This window comes from Amblyomma maculatum, chromosome 1 (assembly GCF_055883805.1).
Source record: "Amblyomma maculatum isolate TAMU_Amacu chromosome 1, ASM5588380v1, whole genome shotgun sequence".
Lineage (NCBI taxonomy): Eukaryota > Metazoa > Arthropoda > Arachnida > Ixodida > Ixodidae > Amblyomma > Amblyomma maculatum.
The window spans coordinates 409,632,002-409,648,859 of NC_139344.1; the positions used below are offsets into that span (position 1 = coordinate 409,632,002).

Genomic DNA, 16,858 nt, shown 5'->3' on the forward strand with positions numbered 1-16,858 from the left:
AAGTGAAGAAGAGATCAGCCATGATGACAATGAGGGCTGCCCAGTGTCAATGAACAAGGTAAGCCAGTCAGTGAAGGTGCTCCAACGGTATTCCTAACAAGAGGGCTGCTTAGAGCATGCATGCAGCCTAAGCAGGATGAATGCATATTTGGTGAAGAAGCGGCACACCAGCCTGAAGCAAACCACTTTGCATAGCCCTTAAACATAGGGGGTCACAGCCCTTTCCTTGTCAATAAACGAAACATTTTTCCTTGTCCTCGTCAAGTTTCGTTTAAAGGGACTGCACTGTATTAAGCATGCGTGAGGCTAGCTGGGACTTAAAAGCACGAAACAAGCTCACAGTGTTCACCTAAAATAGATAGTGGTTAAATTTTATTTTTTTTTAACTTCTTCATTTTCTTCACAGTACTCTATGATGATTAGAGAGATTTAGCTTGCCTGGGACATACTGACGCAGATGTATACCGGTTTGCCGGACCCCTCTTGTGCACGCGCATTGACAGGGGTGAGTGAAACTGCGGCCACTGCACCTACGTGGGAGGGGTACGGTAAACCGGTACCTATGTCAGTAGGTCTCCGGCAAGTAAATCTTTATATTGCTTATTGTGTATGCTTCCTTTCTTTGCAGTGTAAGCTGCTATACAGAGCTTTCCCTCAGCCCTCACGTGAATGAAATCTGTGCAGAGACCCAAATAAGAAGGGAGACAGGCAGTGATGAAAGGAAGAGAAATAGAAATATAAGATCGATGGCGTAGCAACTTGGAGGCGGAAGTCGACATACTGACGTAGATGTATACTGGTTTGCTGGACCCCTCTTGTGCACGCGCATTGACAGGGGTGAGTGAAACGCTGCCACTGCGCCTGCGTGGGAGGGGTACGGTAAACCGGTACCTATGTTAGTATGTCTCTGGCAAGCTAAATCTCTATTGCTTATTGGTTATTAAATCTCTCTATTGCACGTAGACGGGAGCATTGTACCCGTACAGGCACAATGTTCCCACTGTTTCCACGCCAGTAAGAAAGCTTCTCCCAAGAACACATGCCCCCACAAGACTGCTTCCTTGCAGTTTTGCAGCTTGGAATCAGAAGCCAACTTGAACGGATGCACTTTCTTGTTGCAGAAGCTTATTATAAATTTTTACTTTCCTTGCCAGCGTCATAAAGACACACCAGGGTGTCTAGCAAACCACTATTTTCAGAATTTGACTTTTCCAGGTTTTCCCTGATTATTTCAGTTCAAATTCCCTGAAGAGTGAAGAGGCTCAAAAATGTAGTTGCTGATGATAATGAGCATAGATGAATAATTCCGAACAAAAAGCTACTCATTAATCATATTCCGCAGTTTACAACAGTGAAAGACTTATTAGTGTTATTGGCTGTTAAGAACGTTGAAAGTTTACTGAAAATTAAAAGCGGACTGATGCCAGCCTCAGCAGAGGTCTTTTATACTAGCAGTTGCGAAATATCCCATAGGCCCCACGTATGAAAAAAAAAAACGGCAGCTTTGATTGATCAAAATTCGAGTGTATATAATGTGCCTTGATGCAGTCGAGGCACCCAGGTCATGGCCGGTCCAGAGGGAGAGCGAGCGCACTCTCTCGAGACCGGCCGTAGCCTGTGTGTATAATAGACCTTATGCGAAATTGCTGCTATCTATCGTTGCATGCGTTTCCGCCATGTTCAAGGGTAGCTGCTTTGAGGAGCGGCAAGCGGCATAAGGGTTGCGCAGCCGGCTGCGTTAATGCTCGCTGTTGCCAATAATATCAACATACTGTTGTTCCCCTTGTTGTATGCAAAATTAAAATAAGGGTGTAAAAGAAAAGAAGCAGCAAGTTACATCCCTTGGGCTTCTTCTTTCTTGAGGCTTGAGTTAATTTGCTCTCGCGTGGTTGCCGCGCTAGGCACACTTTCGATCAACGGCGCACCTGAATTGTAAAATATCTTCTGAAAACAGTGTAATGAGGTAGTGATTGAAACTGTCAACCATTTGACACTATCCACAGAGCAATATTGTTAGTAGCGAGCCTTACTGCGCTTAGCAGTGAGGTTCGCTACTGCGGCTATCGCAGTAGAAGCAAGAATGAGCGCCAACATGTCTTCCAACCTTATTTTGTCTAAAAGTACCCAGCCTTATACATGTATGCATCGCATTTTCTGTATGCCCATTGCTCGGTACATTCTACTACTTCCCTGAACTGCTGCTAGCAAATAATGTTTGTTGTTTTGCAATATGGCAAAAAAAAAAATCCATGCATCACAGCTCCATACTGAAAACATTTGTGTTCTTTCAGGTGTGAACTGACTGGATGCCCCATAAATTCGGACTTTGCCAAATATGTTCGGTAGTTATAGAAAGAAAACAGTCATTTAACATTAGACAGCCCGTATACGTTCGGTACTTTTTCGCAAAACGATTTCGTAAAGAATGTCGCTAGTGTCGAATATTGCATGAAAACGCAGTGCGATTAATGTTTTCATTCAATATCTTCACAAGCAATAAAAGCCATTAAATCTTGTTAAATACATGGCACGCAGCTCAAAAAGAACTAGAAATCAGTCATGTAAGTAGAAAAAGAATAAACAAACTCGTGCCATACCTGAAATGAGAGCCACGTCTTCCGGGCAATGATCTGCAAGTCTCCGCGAAAATTTCTAGGTGGTGGGAAAGTGGCAAACACCCGTTGTCCTTCTTCCTAAAAGAAAAATGCAATGCGGGAAATTAAAAGCCAATGTTAGTTAATCTGACCAAGTGATGAACATCTTGCGCCAAGTACTTGGCTCCTTTGTCACCTCACATCTTTTTTCAGGGTGATGACACACGCTGCTATATAGTTGCTTAGTGACTGGTACATTACTACACTTTATACACCCAAGCACAATTTATGACAACTGGTAGCAGCATCCACATTTTGATTCGAAGCAGTATGTGATGCTTCTGCGCCGAGATTTCTGTTGTCTGCTAAAATCCTGGGTGGGTAGGATTATAATGCACCCTCATACAGTTTCACAACGAAAACGCCTGCAGGAAAATTGCCTCGGGGTAGCAGCAACTTGAAAAGAACACCTACAGTACAGTTGATAAACATCTTTTGCTCTGACTGGTGGGATGCTGCCAATCTTCTACTGAATGAGACTTTTTATTCAGAAAAAAAGAAGAAATTTGAAAATGATGAAAACAATCCACTGCAGTGAAACCAAGCTTTCCAATCCTGTCAAAGACACAAAGCATCAATCACTCATTATAATAAAAAAAAGCTTCCCCCCCACCCTACTGCAGAAGTCACACATAAGCAGCATTCTCTTTAATGTGCTCACATTGAACAAGGTTCTAATTGTGGGAACAGAACACATATGTATACTCATTTATTAATCATTTTTTGGTACAGTACCTTAGCCCTCACAAGGGCTTCACATGATGAGGTCACTATACTGGCCCACACATGTGCAATGTAAACGTACTAACCTCAAAAAAGAGAAGAGCAGATATTTCCTAATCGCGAATTTAATCTGCAACTTATAACTGTTGGCTTGCACATAAATCATTTCACTTATATGCATTTGACTTCACAAATTTATCACTTGTTCGCCATGAGTGCCAATGAAAATTTTCAGTCGCTTGTTTTCAACATAAGCCTCAGCTCTGAGGCATTATGGCCAAGACAGCTAAAAACTCTCTGCCATCAAGAAACTACAAAACAAATGCTCAAGACATGAAAGAAATACTACTGTAATCAGCATACAAGGTTGTGCAAGAATGTCAGTACGGAGTGCAAGCAATATCTGAAAATAAAGTTCTTAATGCCAAAGCAAGCCTTGTGGTCTCCTGACTTCACCGCTTTTCTTTTCTACACATTTGTCCTACTACATGCATGTCTGGTCACTTAATAAATATTAGCTGAAAATGCTTGTTCGCGTCACTTTTTGTATGTCGCATCTTTTGTTGCACAATATAAACGACTTAAGTTTTTTCTTACTGCATGAAAACAGCAGTCCTAGTAGTGTGCACAACATATTTTCAGCCAAAAACTTTCATTGCAGTGTATAGGCGTGATGCTAATATGGGCCCTTTTTAAGGGGGAAAAAAAAGGGAATATTATTATAGGTGGATAATACGAATGCATGAGCATTAGCTCCCATGTCATAGCAGCTTTTCACGAGCCCAGTGCACACGTGCGGCAGATGTTTGCAATAACAGCAATGACGGCAACAAAATACAGATTTATGTGTTTTGACGGCCCATTATGTCAAGCCAGTGTGCCAAAGAGTATTGGCTACGCATATCCATGCCAAGCTTCTAACACCAATTGTAGGCCTTGCTCCTAAATAACCAAGCCATTGTGCAAGCAGTTCCTGTGAGAACAGTTGAAGAGTTTTCACAAAACGGATGGATGCTCATTCGTTCAAATTCTTCTCTTTAACGGAATGGCAACAGGAGATCTCGCTCTTTTTTCTCATGCACACTTAAAGACTGCCATCCTTGCTGCAAAAATGACCCACTATGGTGGCTATGCTTTTTGACGTACTGAACTCAAGAATGTGGCATCGAAACCAGACCAAGGCGACCTCAGCTGCATTAGATGGAAGGGGAGTTCACAAAAGAAAAGGATTCCTGCACTGTGCAATCTCTCATTACAAAATAAAGGAATTCAAATGGTCGAGCTTAATCCGAGCTTAACAGTACGCCTCCACTGGAAAGCGGCCGCAGTGGCTGGAATTTGATCCCGAGTCCCCAGGTTCAGTAGCCAAGCGCCCTAACTGTTGAGCCACCACAGCGGGGCAAGAGTAGATCAAAAATGTGTACGACGAAGGTGCTCCTATGAAGATGCCCAAAGAAAATAAATATCTCTGGAGTAGCACTTGGCTTTCACAGGGGTGCTCGCTTGGAAGAAGCTCCGCAAATCTCGCAGCGCCCTTTCGTGGACAAAACCAGTTTTGAACACTTCAGCCTGCAAAGGTGGTCCAAGCCACCGCATTTACATGGTGCTGAGAAAACTATGAGACTGTGTGCATGCATAGGGTTGAGAAACCAAGAAGAAGCCTTGAATTTCAAGTGCGAGAAAAGCTCTAGCCAGTGAACTGACAAAGTTCACTCATGAGGAAGTCACAGCAGTCCTTAGTAAGTCTATATTTCTGGCTGCCTCACTTTGCGAGAAAAAAAAAAAAATTAACAGATGTGGCCTTTTGCTGCATAAGAAAGATTTAGGGTTAGAATATGGCAGAACAAATCACGGTTTAGTCAAACTCTTTCCCCAAGCATTTAACCCCAGATAAACCAGTCACCAGGCCAGGACTGTGGTCGTACCTGTTTCACCAGTAGCCATCCGATGACACCAGAGTGTCTCCCATGGCCACAGCAGATGCATTTAGGTCAACTGGAAATTCATCATTTCTGAATGTTTCCTAGGGTTGCAAACTATACTTACAGTACCATGGAAACTATTTACAAATAGCTGTAACAGTGAAAATTCTGCAAATTAATCGAATAGCAAATATTCACTAACTATTTAAAATCTGGAATACACATGACTACATTACTGATTCATGACATCTGCTAGGTCCTGTGTATATGTCTTGAATTTCTCACTCTGACAAGCTGCATTTTCTAACCTTACACGTGGAAATCGGCTCTAGCCAAATTTTAAAATAAAAATTTCTCAAGGTGGAAGACAGATTAAAGCAGAGTATGTGCTTTTTACGGCTGCACCATTCTACTGACAAATAACTTCTGCATGGCACGGCAACTTTTGCGGGTATCCGTACATCACAATGGCTACAAAGAAACAATCCAGAATGAATAAAATCTATGGGTGGTCTGTAATGGGCATTAAGCAACAATTCCAAACATGTTGCTATCATTCCTCAGCTGGAAAAATTTGCCTGCTCAATGCATTCCTTAGTATAATAAATGACCCTCTTCCGAATGCAGAGTGGAGCTAAAAATGGTCACAGCCATATGATTCACTTCAAGAAAATGGCTTTCCACCTAATTTACTTTTGCAAACTATATCTTTGGAGCATTTCCACCCCAGGCACGACAAAGAGCATAGCTAGATGATGTAATACTCATTGCAAACAATACAAAGTGTTTACACGTTAAAGACGCTCTAGAAACAAAACCCTTGGCATCAGAAATGGTGTTCATATGACCCAGAAGTAAAGGAAAACAGCACTAACCTGCAGTATTCAGGAAAAACTTGTGCAGCCAGTCATGCTTCACCAGCACCCACAGATTGCAGCCGACCGCACCTCCTTGAAGCAAAAATAACATAGCTGCTATTTATTAACACACCAGATGTTTCATTGAGCACTTATAAGATTTCTTAACATTTGGCAGTTGGAACTGAAAGATCCTTTTACAAGCTGCCTGTTACGGACATTCAGCACTGCTATGGGAAATGTCAGACTAGAGCTCTGCACAGGCCTGATTTTGCGGCCCGTGCCCATCATTTGAAACCCGAGCCCAATGCTCCAAGCCCAAGCCGGCGGTGACATGGAGCAGGCCAGAACCGGGCCCACACTACAAACACTCGGCCCGGCCTAGGCCCGGCAGTCAGTCTGCATGGACTCCTTAAATATGTACAGTTATGGTGAAAAGAACACGCTTAACGCTTTTTTGTTCCATCATGAAAAACCTAGTCTTGAGTGATATGCAACGGTATATCTCAAATAATGCTCATCACACGAATCACTCATCAAGGCTCAAGCACACTCATTGATCATGTATTATCAAATGTTATTACGCCTCAGATCGCAGGAGTTATCAACTTTGATATCACGGACCATTACCCTTTTTTTCTGTTAATCGAATGCCCTAATAAGGTGACCCCCAGAATACGCCATAAGCAATCTTTCAATAGATGCCGGTTTGTTGAGGTAGTATCTGAGACTAACTGGGATAGCATATTACAAGAAACATGTGCCAATAATGTGTTCAGTAAATTTTCCGTGAAGCTCAAAGAAATCATTAGCTCATGCACATCAATAAGCCCCATCACTCATTGGTATTCAGTTCTGTGGAACCCATGGATCAGCAACAGCCTTCTAAACTGTAAAAAAAAAAAAAAAAAAAAAAAAAAAAAAAAAAAAAAAAAAAAAAAAAAAAAAATAACCTCCTCAAAAAGGTTAGGACACCTAAAACTTCCACCTAAAACAGCGCTTTCAAAAATACTCGGATATTCTCTCCACAGCATTTAAACGCTGTAAACAAGAATACTATCAAAATGAGATAGTTAGAAATGGAAATGACACTCGTAAGAATTGGGAAACAAAGAATTTTTGAACCTAGCTAAAAATAAAATAAGCATAACAAAAGTTTCTGATGACAAGAGTACTTTAACTAACCAATCCGACATTGCCAATGCATTTAATTCCTTCTTCTCGCGCTGCGGTTCCTTGCCTCCAAGCAGATTCTGTAGCCCTAGTCGATGCCCTCATTCTTTCTACTTACATCCTACTTCACCAGATGAAGTCATTCAGATAATTTCTAGCTTAAAAAATACTACTCCTGGAATCGATGGAATTCAGTCTTTCAAAATAAAGCTGGTTGGTCTTGAGCTGTCAAATGTTCTTAGTCACATAATAAATCTAGTATTTAGGACTGGTGTTTTTCCCGCTGAACTTAAAAAGGGTAAAGTAATACCAATCTTCAAAAAAGGCAACAAAGAATGCCTAACTAATTGCCGTCCAATTACTATGTTACATTTCTTTAGTAAAGTAATAAAAAAGCTAATCGTCAATCACATAATGAACTACCTCCTTAAGTTCAAACTGTTAGCAGATGAGTAATTCGGATTCCGCCCTAATTACTCCACAGAGCTAGCTTTAATCGAATTCACAGACAGTATTAAACAATATATAGATAATGGCTTTTTTGCCGGTGCTGTTTTCTTAGATTTCACTAAAGCATTTGACACAATTAACCATACAATACTGTACACTAAATTAGAATCCCTTGGCATTTGTGGGCCTACTTTAGCCCTTTTACGTAGTTATTTTACTAACCGTACACAAGTTGTCCAGTTACAAGACACGCTCTCTGACCCTGTAACTATAAATTTAGGAGTGCCACAAGGTTCCATTTTAGGTCCACTTCTTTTCCTCATTTACATAAATGACTTGCCTTTGTTCCTAACTAACACTAAGTGTATACTTTATGCGGATGATACAACGATATTCACTCAGGATAGTAATCTCACACGCCTAATAAACAAATTAAACACAGACTTACAGAATATTGTTTTATGGTGCCAAAATAACATGCTACAACTTAACCTTACAAAAGCCACCTTCATGATATTCCGCACTCGTCAAAAGCAAATTATCACGAACCCGCACATTTGTCTGGGACATCATATTATCTTTGCCTCCGAATCCGTTACATTTCTCAGCATCACGCTCGACTGTCACCTAAAGTTTAATTTACACACCAAATCTGTCAGTAAAAAAATTTCATTTGGAATAAGGGTGTTAATAAAAACTAGATAATTTTTTCAATGCCATGTTCTCTTATCCCTATATTATGCCTTCATTAACAGTCATTAATTATTGCATATCATCAAGGGGTAATTAATACCTATTCATGCCATTTATCATGTATTTCTCATCTTCAAAACCAAGCGCTTCGAATTATATCCTTCAGCCCATACACAGGCTCTGCTTCACGCCTTTACTCTGACTTAAACATTCTTCCCTTGGAATGCCTCCTTTATCTTAGGTTAGGTCTTCTAATTTACCGCGCTCGCAATGATAACTGTCAACTTCTCTGTTTCTCTGAATCTTTCCTCGCTAATAATAATAACACTCGATTCTCTGAACAAAGTAATATGCTACTACCAAAACTAAACACAAATTATGGAAAACAAACTACTTTTTTCTCCGCCATAAAAACTTGGAATTCATTACCGCTAGCAGTTAAATCAGCCCGTTCGCAACCCACTTTCTACACTCTACTAAAAAAACATCTCTTATCAAACAATTCAGCTTCATACCTTACCTAAGGTTGCCTTAATCGCATTTTCTGTTCCCCACTCCGACAGCAAACGGTCAAAGTGTTTGTCATTGTGAACATTCTTATCTGTCTCCGCTTCCGTTCTTATTATCTTTGCATCTATCCATTGCCCATTCTATGTCTGATATCTTTTGTGTTTTTCATAATGTTCTTGCACTTTGCCTGATGTATGGTTTTGCTGGCTTTTTTTTTTTTAAAACTTACGCCCCCTTACTATTGTGTAACTTATTCATTGCCGAAATTTTAATAATAGGTTTCAATTTGATTATATCTTTTTCTAGATCCTCTGCCACACTTGTGTATTTATACTCATGTATTCCTGATGGGAGGTCCCCCAGACAGTCTTACTTCGGGACCTCCTACTGTACAAACTTTTTTATGCACTTATGATTGATTTGTATTTCGTTTTAATAAACCTTCAAACATAAAAGCAAAAAGATTTTCAGAAGACTGCATGAAGTATACCCTTTTTTTGTTTTTATTGACAGAGCGCGAGACTGCACTACCAAGGCTCTTACTTGGGCTTTTGGGCTGCTAAAGCCGGATGTAGACTAACGCGCGAGGAACTGTCCACCTACCTTCTGTATGCGTCCTACTCGTGTGCTAACCACTATGTTCGAAGGGAGATTGTAATAAACTTACCAGTAATATTATACAAGCTAAGAGACGTGAGTAATTATCTCTACTGTCTCAAGCGCTGGATTAGTGATAGTAGGTAACCTGTTCACATTTTTTTTTCCTTTGGTCATAACTATCTCATGTGCAATGTTTTAGTTTACTACTATGAGTGTACTTTTGATCTAAGCAAGGCACTGCTATCTTAGCCCTGAATAGGACTGATAGTATTGTTAAATTAAATAAATTATGCTGCTTAAATGGTACATAACAAATCAAGATGGGAGAAAAATGTGGCAAAATATTCTTCTGAGCAGATGATTGCAGTGTTACTGGCAGAAGCAAATCTTGTTCAAGAAATTCCTGGCATGTTATTTTAGTTAAAGCTATTGTGCTCATGCATGTTTAAAAGTTATTTATTACAGGGGTTTTAAATACGGCTCATTATCTTGAGGCAAGTTATTTGCTTAATCACATACAAAGAGACTGCCCACAGCAACTAGGCCACAGGAACCTGTGTGATCAAGGACAGGAAAATAAAAAAAAAACAACAGATTCTTGTGCAAGAATACTCTATTGAAGAACTCACTGCCGCATTGCGCATCTTTATGAAGGCGAAAGAAAAAAAAAATGTTGTTTATTGTACATAAATATGTGTTTGAATACCCAAACATTTCTAATGCAATACGCTCCTATTCAATGGCCTTTCTTGCAGCGTAGAGATGCTTATTTTTTTCGAACGAAAGTGGGGGGGGGCTCGAGGTGATGACGGCTGTTTGCCGAGCAGTCGATTAAAGGTCTTTCTCCAGTAGCTTGGAGCCTCAAATATCCAGTTGTTGGCGGAAACATGAAACCGAAACGATACAAGAGGAGTGTGCTCACTGATGGCAAAAAAATCCCAAGATAGCGGTATTGTGTACTTTAGTAAGCGCGTGCTCATGTAGACGAGCCTTGTGTCATGCGTTGCCACGCTTCATACGACCTGCACTTTAGTAGAACACGCTGGAGCATATTGCGTATTTTCTTTTTTTCACTTGTGTTGTTGAATGCCCAGAGGTGCGCACACCCAAAGCTACTTGGACACACCACTGAGTGCAGCTGATTAAAATCTGTATATAACTGCGGTTTCATTTGGCATTAACAAATCTACTATTAGCAGTTCATATATAGACCACTTTAATGAGTTTAGTGCCGGGATTTCTTATTTCTGATAGTAGCCATACAGAGCTAACCCCAGCCCGGCCCCGCCACTTCAAGCCCGTACCCACAACTTCAAGCCCGAGCCCGGCAAAACAGCAATTTTCATGCCAGCCCGAGCCAGTGGAGTGCTTTATTTCAGACGCAAATAAAATTCTATTTAATTGCTGATTAGATAGGTTTTCATAATAGGTATTTAGTTATCCCAGTTTTGCACTTAATGCCAATTTTGAATGCTTAGCCACAGAAATAATGCTGGCCTTTAGAGCCCTACAGAGCACATATATGTGGTGCTCTTGTCCACACAAACCGAAACTGGCCCCAAGAACTGCACAGAATGTCAATTTCACACAAGGCGTCCACTGGCATGTGTTACAATACCTACGATGCCAAGTTCAAACTGACTGCACCGCTGTAGTGTGGCGTATGCGTAGGGGTATTAGTTTTCGATTTTATATTTTTTCAAATTCGGGGGTAAAAATCGGGCGTTATTTTTCCTCGATAATAGGGGAGAAATAGGATTTTTCGTGGAAACACTCCGAAATTCGGATTTTATCGGGTTAAATTTACATACTAACAATTTATTTAATTTCTTCTAATTGATGGATAACAATTAGGGTTATCTTTTGGGTTGCGTTCAAGAAATTATTTCATAATTTGAAGTTTCTATCACAATTATTACTCTCAGTGATGAGCAACGGTCAGTTTTTGGACAGGAGACATTTTATTCAAGTGAGCTGGTCATCGTTAACATACATAATCATCTGCATGCCCAACGAGACCTGTCTGGTCTCTGGAGCTGAGAGAACATTCGCTCAACGTCACAGCTGCCAACAGCTAGACAAAACAATGTCAACGCTGCATTTGCTAGCATGGGGTAGAGCACAGTAGCGTCGTTCCACTTGTCTATCAGTTTAACACTTTCATTAATGGGGTTTGCTTCCATAAGTACTGGCTAAACTCCTCGCGAAGCGAGCTTGCATCGCCCGCCCCAGAATTAAAAAGAGGTCGATAGTCATTGAACAACTGACTCAGCAGCCGCTTTTGGAATGGACTGAGTAAGGCACCCAGTTTCCACATTGTCAACACTCGGTTTCAGAGTGAAGCCCCATTTTGTGGAAATTTTAGCACAAAACTCTTCATAGGCTTTTACTAATGTGGCACTGCACTTAGGTAACATAGGCAAAACACCTTTTGCTCAATTGCTTTTAACAATAATTAACCTTTATGAGGTGATCAAAGCTTGGCAACAGAAGTTTTCCGCTTTCAAGCAATTTCTGTGTGTCTAAAAGTGGCTCGAGTGCATCTCTCATTAGGACTCCCTTCGTATAAGGAACCTATTTATCAGGAAGTAACGCTCGAATAGCTTCTGCTTTGGTGCTTTCGTACGAGCTTTCAACAAGTTCCGTGGGGGCAGTTGTTCCACAAACAGGGACGAATCGGGTTTTACCCGATTTTTTATGAACATGTTCAGGGTGCAAAAACCAGGCAAATCGGGTTTTACCCAAAAAACGAAAAACTAACAAAAGGAAATATGCATTTCCTTTTGCTTTATCACTTAAACATAACAACACAGATATGCTGACAGCTGCATTTTCTTTACACCACGCAGGTTCCTGTTTTTCTTTCCTTTATACAACTCCAATTCATTTCCAACTAATTTCCTTTATTTTTTACATCACTTTTTTTATTATGCAATTGTTAGGGACCTGCATACAGCACACCATCAGCAAAGGCACACACTGAACATGTGATAAGCTTCTCACTGATACATAAGACATGCAGTCTCTCAGCAGAGCACGTTAAAGCATGTCACACTGCATAAAGAGCAGCCATCAAGGAGGAGGGTTTAATGCTTGGAAAAGTGCCCTAAATTTGGCTGAGTGTGTGTGTGATGCTTCGCAATCACATCAATTGGTTTTAAAAAAGTTCTCCAGAGGTCAAATAAAATATTCATCCGAAAACTGCCTGGCCCTTCTTTATAAAGTGACCGCATAAATACTGACACGCGGAACCATATTTTATGCGGGGAGATTTTTTTTTTTCTTTTCTTTGCAGGAGCGACCAATTCTATAGCCCTGTGCTCTAACTGGTGTGATGAGATGACACACCTAATTAGGCTGTAAGGATGCAAATGACAATACAATTACTCCGTATTTCACTTGAAGGGTTAAAACTTTTTCCTTCCGAGTGGTGCAATACATTATTTACATCTGATAAGGCACTACAGAAATGCAATGCCCTCTCTTCACTGTGGCGCACATTCTTTAATTTTTTAGTACAAATTGGTAAAGCACTTATGTATGCTGCTGCAGAAAGCCCAAGCCCCGACCTGTCTGTGAGCTCTGCATGGGACATGAAGCTGACTGGTTAGGCTCCCACCGCAACATGCAAATTAAGTTAAAACATGCACTAAGTAAAAGCATTTTTCAGTTACACACCTATGAAAAAGAATAGTAATATCTTATTTTGCCCTACTTTGTTGAAGAGGTTCACTTCTTCCATTTATATTTTCATAAGCACTCATACGTGCATATAATGCAAGCATGGTAGCACAGCACTGTTTTGAAGTTTATCAAACGTTCCAAGAATAGCAGCAGTTCAGAAAAACTATTACAGCTTTTTAAATGCCACGCTGCAGTGCATACAAACCCCTTGGCTACAGAGTATGTGGAAAATCAAGACGGGCTAGACAATTTAACAAAGCAGAAAAAATATTGCCTTTCTGCGCTAGGTATTCAACATCCACTTGAAACGGCAAAAAAATATGTAGCGCAACCAATATTCCCATTCGGTACTTGAAAATGCTGCCGTGTTTATGGAATACTTGACTAATTTATGCTTTCGTGTTTTTTAATGGAACAGAAGCCTATGATGAAAAGAAAGCTATCGATGCAATTATATATTAATGAACATGACGTACAATTCCCTTCAAATGGGTGTCACAAACCTGACTAAACGGCAGCTTTTGTTTTGAACAAGCTACAAAACAAAGCAGTTCATATTTCACTCTGCGGCAAGAGCGGCAGTTGACATTATCATCTGTCAATTAAGTTCCGACATACTTGTGTTCATGCTTTAAACAAATTCGCCTTCCGTGCAGTCTGTGAGCGGCGGCTAATTTTCGACGCAGAATGGAAAATGCAAAGCGGGCAGACGGACCAAGTCTAGCATTCTAGCAGTCTAATTTTGGAGTCCCTTTGTTCAAATTCGCTGTGCCGAAAAACCCGCTCAGTCAAAAGCAACACGGACTCACCCAATTCTTACAACTGCCCTGAGTAGTGAAAGGGCACTCCTTTGAGCAAACGGACTGAGCAGGAAGCGAAATGCGCGGAGCTGGAAGACGGCAAAACTCAAGACAGAGGGAGCTCGAAGGATCTTGGCGCGCTCTGCCGCCGGCAGTCCCTACAACGCGGAAGCCGAAGCACACATCGGCCCGCCCGCCTTCTGAATGAAGGAGAACTCGAGGAGGAAAGGTAACGAAAGCGATGCAAGCGCCATGCCGCGTGAAAGAGTGAAAAATACTGGGCGGAGATCTTTTCACGTGACGTGCAGCAGACGCGCGGGATTTGAACAGCACTGGCAGGAGAGAGGCCGTGTTCCGTATGAGGCGCGTATGATTCAAAGACTGACTCTATCCGCACTCGATCCAGGGACCCCTCCGCGCTCTAATATTGTAATAAGGACTGCATGAATATGAAGTAGGCTGCCATCTTTTTCTCTTGTCAGTGGCTGTCAGAAAATTAATTCCATCTTTGTTGTTTCGACATTTCCTCAGTAAGCTTTAAAATACATTAACATATTTTATAAAATCCAAGAAGAAGAAACGTAATTTCTGCCTTTAAATTTGTATAAAATCATGTGCGAGGCAGGCCACCAGACACTTTCTCTTTCCCTCTTTATTTCCTTTTCCACCATTGCTCGAATCACAGAGAACCCCTCTCCGATGGAGCCAGACTTTAAGCACTGATTCGATCAGTTCCTAACTTCCTAGATATGTTTTCGAACTTAATGGCTGATTTGTTTGCATCGAACCGCAGCTGGATGAGCTTTATCTGTGTCCTCGGGTCGGGGCTGAGCAGTAGAGCATCCCAGGGATCAGAGTCGCGTATGAAGTGGCTTAGTGACTGTGGGCATTTCCAGATCATATGATTTAGATCTGCTTTGCCATCACAATCTTAGGAATTTTCTGAACAGAGTTCTTCCGAATATAGGCAACATAATTGGGTATTTGGATAGGTATTAGTTTGAAGTTTACGCCATCCTTTGGCCTGGCGTTTGGCGAGCGGTTTGTCTACAGGTTGGAATCTGTAATGCAGCAGGATTTCTCTATAAGAAAACAACCTGTCCTTACTAGAGTTTATAGTGAGTGGGCTGCATGAGCCAGCTCGGCGAGACAGTTCTCGAGCTAGGTTATCAGCCGTCTCATCACCAGCAAGGAAATCATGAGCAGGCGTCCAGATTAAGCGAATGTGCCGTGAGGGCTGACAATCTGCTTGTCAGGTGCATTCTTCCCAACGTTTAATTACGTATCGCCAGTTTCGAGCCGCTGACTATAAGGTTTCTGCCAATGATCCCGTAATGTCTAGAGCAATATCTGCTTCTTCTCCAACAGTCATGTCTGGGGCACTGTACGAACAAAACGCTCGCATGGATGTAAAGACGGGTGCATGGATCGACACGTTTGAAAACGGTAAATGTTGTGGTGGCGCCTCCGGTCCGGATTTTAACACAGCGCGTTGGCCATTTGAACGTGCGCCGCAAAATCCTTTTCCCAACTAAACTACAGAATCGTTACAGCTAAATTTTGCACGGATCGAAATGGCATTTGATCGGCAGTATTTTTGATGCACATTTGTCTGGGGTACTTGTTGATTCGATCAGAATTAAGAAATCGAATATCCAATACATACATCGTTCTACACCCTGGACTCGCCTCGGCCCTAATTAATCCCTCCTCTTTAATGGCAATAAAGTTTATACCACCACCAACGGATCTTACGGCGAGAACTATATTACACCAGGTATTGCCAAGGTCATCGGGTGAAACAATTTGAACTTGAAATCAGGAACTGCAGGTGTAACCAGGCGCGTACGCCGCAGCGCGCGCCAGCTGCCGTGAAGAGCACAGTCAAGAAAGTCTCCATACGAACGCCGTTCGGTGGTGTAAAGAAAAGGCACGGCGCAGTATCTTTCACACTTCTGGGTGGACACTTGAACTGCGCCATAAAAGAAAGGAGGAGAGAGGGAGTAAAAGAAGAGATAAAGAACTGTCATAGTTGAGGGTTCCGGAAAAATTTCGACCACCTGGGGATCTGGCAAATGAATATCAATTTAAAAAAGTCTGTTCTTTTATCGATAACAAGAAAAAAAAAACATTCGTCAGCATTTCAATACATCCTTAACAACATTCCCCTTGGATCTGTTCATGACCATAAGTATCTTGGTGTGACACTAACTTCTGACTTCCGGTGGAACTCTCACGCTAACAACATCACGTCAACCGCCCTAAAACAGCTATTCTTTATTAACAGGCGTGTTAAACTAGCACCACCTGAAACAAAGTTACTTGCATATAAAACACTTATCAGGCCAGTACTAGAGTACGCTAATACCGTTTCGTTCCTATTTACTAAACAGCTCATTAAAAAACTGGAGGCAGTACAAAGAAAGGCACAAAGATTTATTTACAGTAAACACTCACAGACTCACCTACAGAATTACTCAAATGTGCAGAACTTCTAACCTTGGAAAACAGAGCCTATCTTGCAAGATTTAAAATCATGTACCGGGTACTACACAATCAACTAAAACTGATTGCAGAAACCTAAAAGTCAGCTTCTCTGCAGAGCAAGAACCCTTTCACCATGGCGGCCAAACTTGTTTTGGGGGCAGAAATTAGGTGCAGTGCAGGAGACGTCTATTGTGGCAATAATGGCCATGTCCATTTCCTGCACCCCTCTTCTTGTTGTTGCAATTATGGGATTAAGAACCCCTCCGTTTGTGAGTGCCATCCATGATGCCTCCCCCGCCCCTACC

At 41.4% G+C, this 16,858-nt stretch overlaps 1 protein-coding gene across 4 annotated transcripts in view; it reads right to left on the reverse strand.

The window, feature by feature from the left end:
• LOC146208912 (uncharacterized) overlaps window positions 1-14,279 on the reverse strand; it is a 34,681-nt gene extending 20,402 nt beyond the window's left edge. Inside the window, exons 1-4 of one of the 4 annotated variants that reach the window (XM_084596463.1) lie at window positions 14,076-14,279; window positions 6,175-6,249; window positions 5,303-5,372; window positions 2,598-2,693 (exon numbers count right to left, since the gene is read on the reverse strand). The gene's annotated coding sequence lies outside the window, so the exon portion shown is untranslated. Of the gene's footprint in view, window positions 1-2,597; window positions 2,694-5,302; window positions 5,373-6,174; window positions 6,271-14,075 lie in introns of all 4 variants that reach the window. The other 3 variants (XM_084596449.1, XM_084596456.1, XM_084596468.1) reach the window with 3 other exon arrangements.
• Between the last annotated feature and the right edge of the window lie 2,579 nt (window positions 14,280-16,858).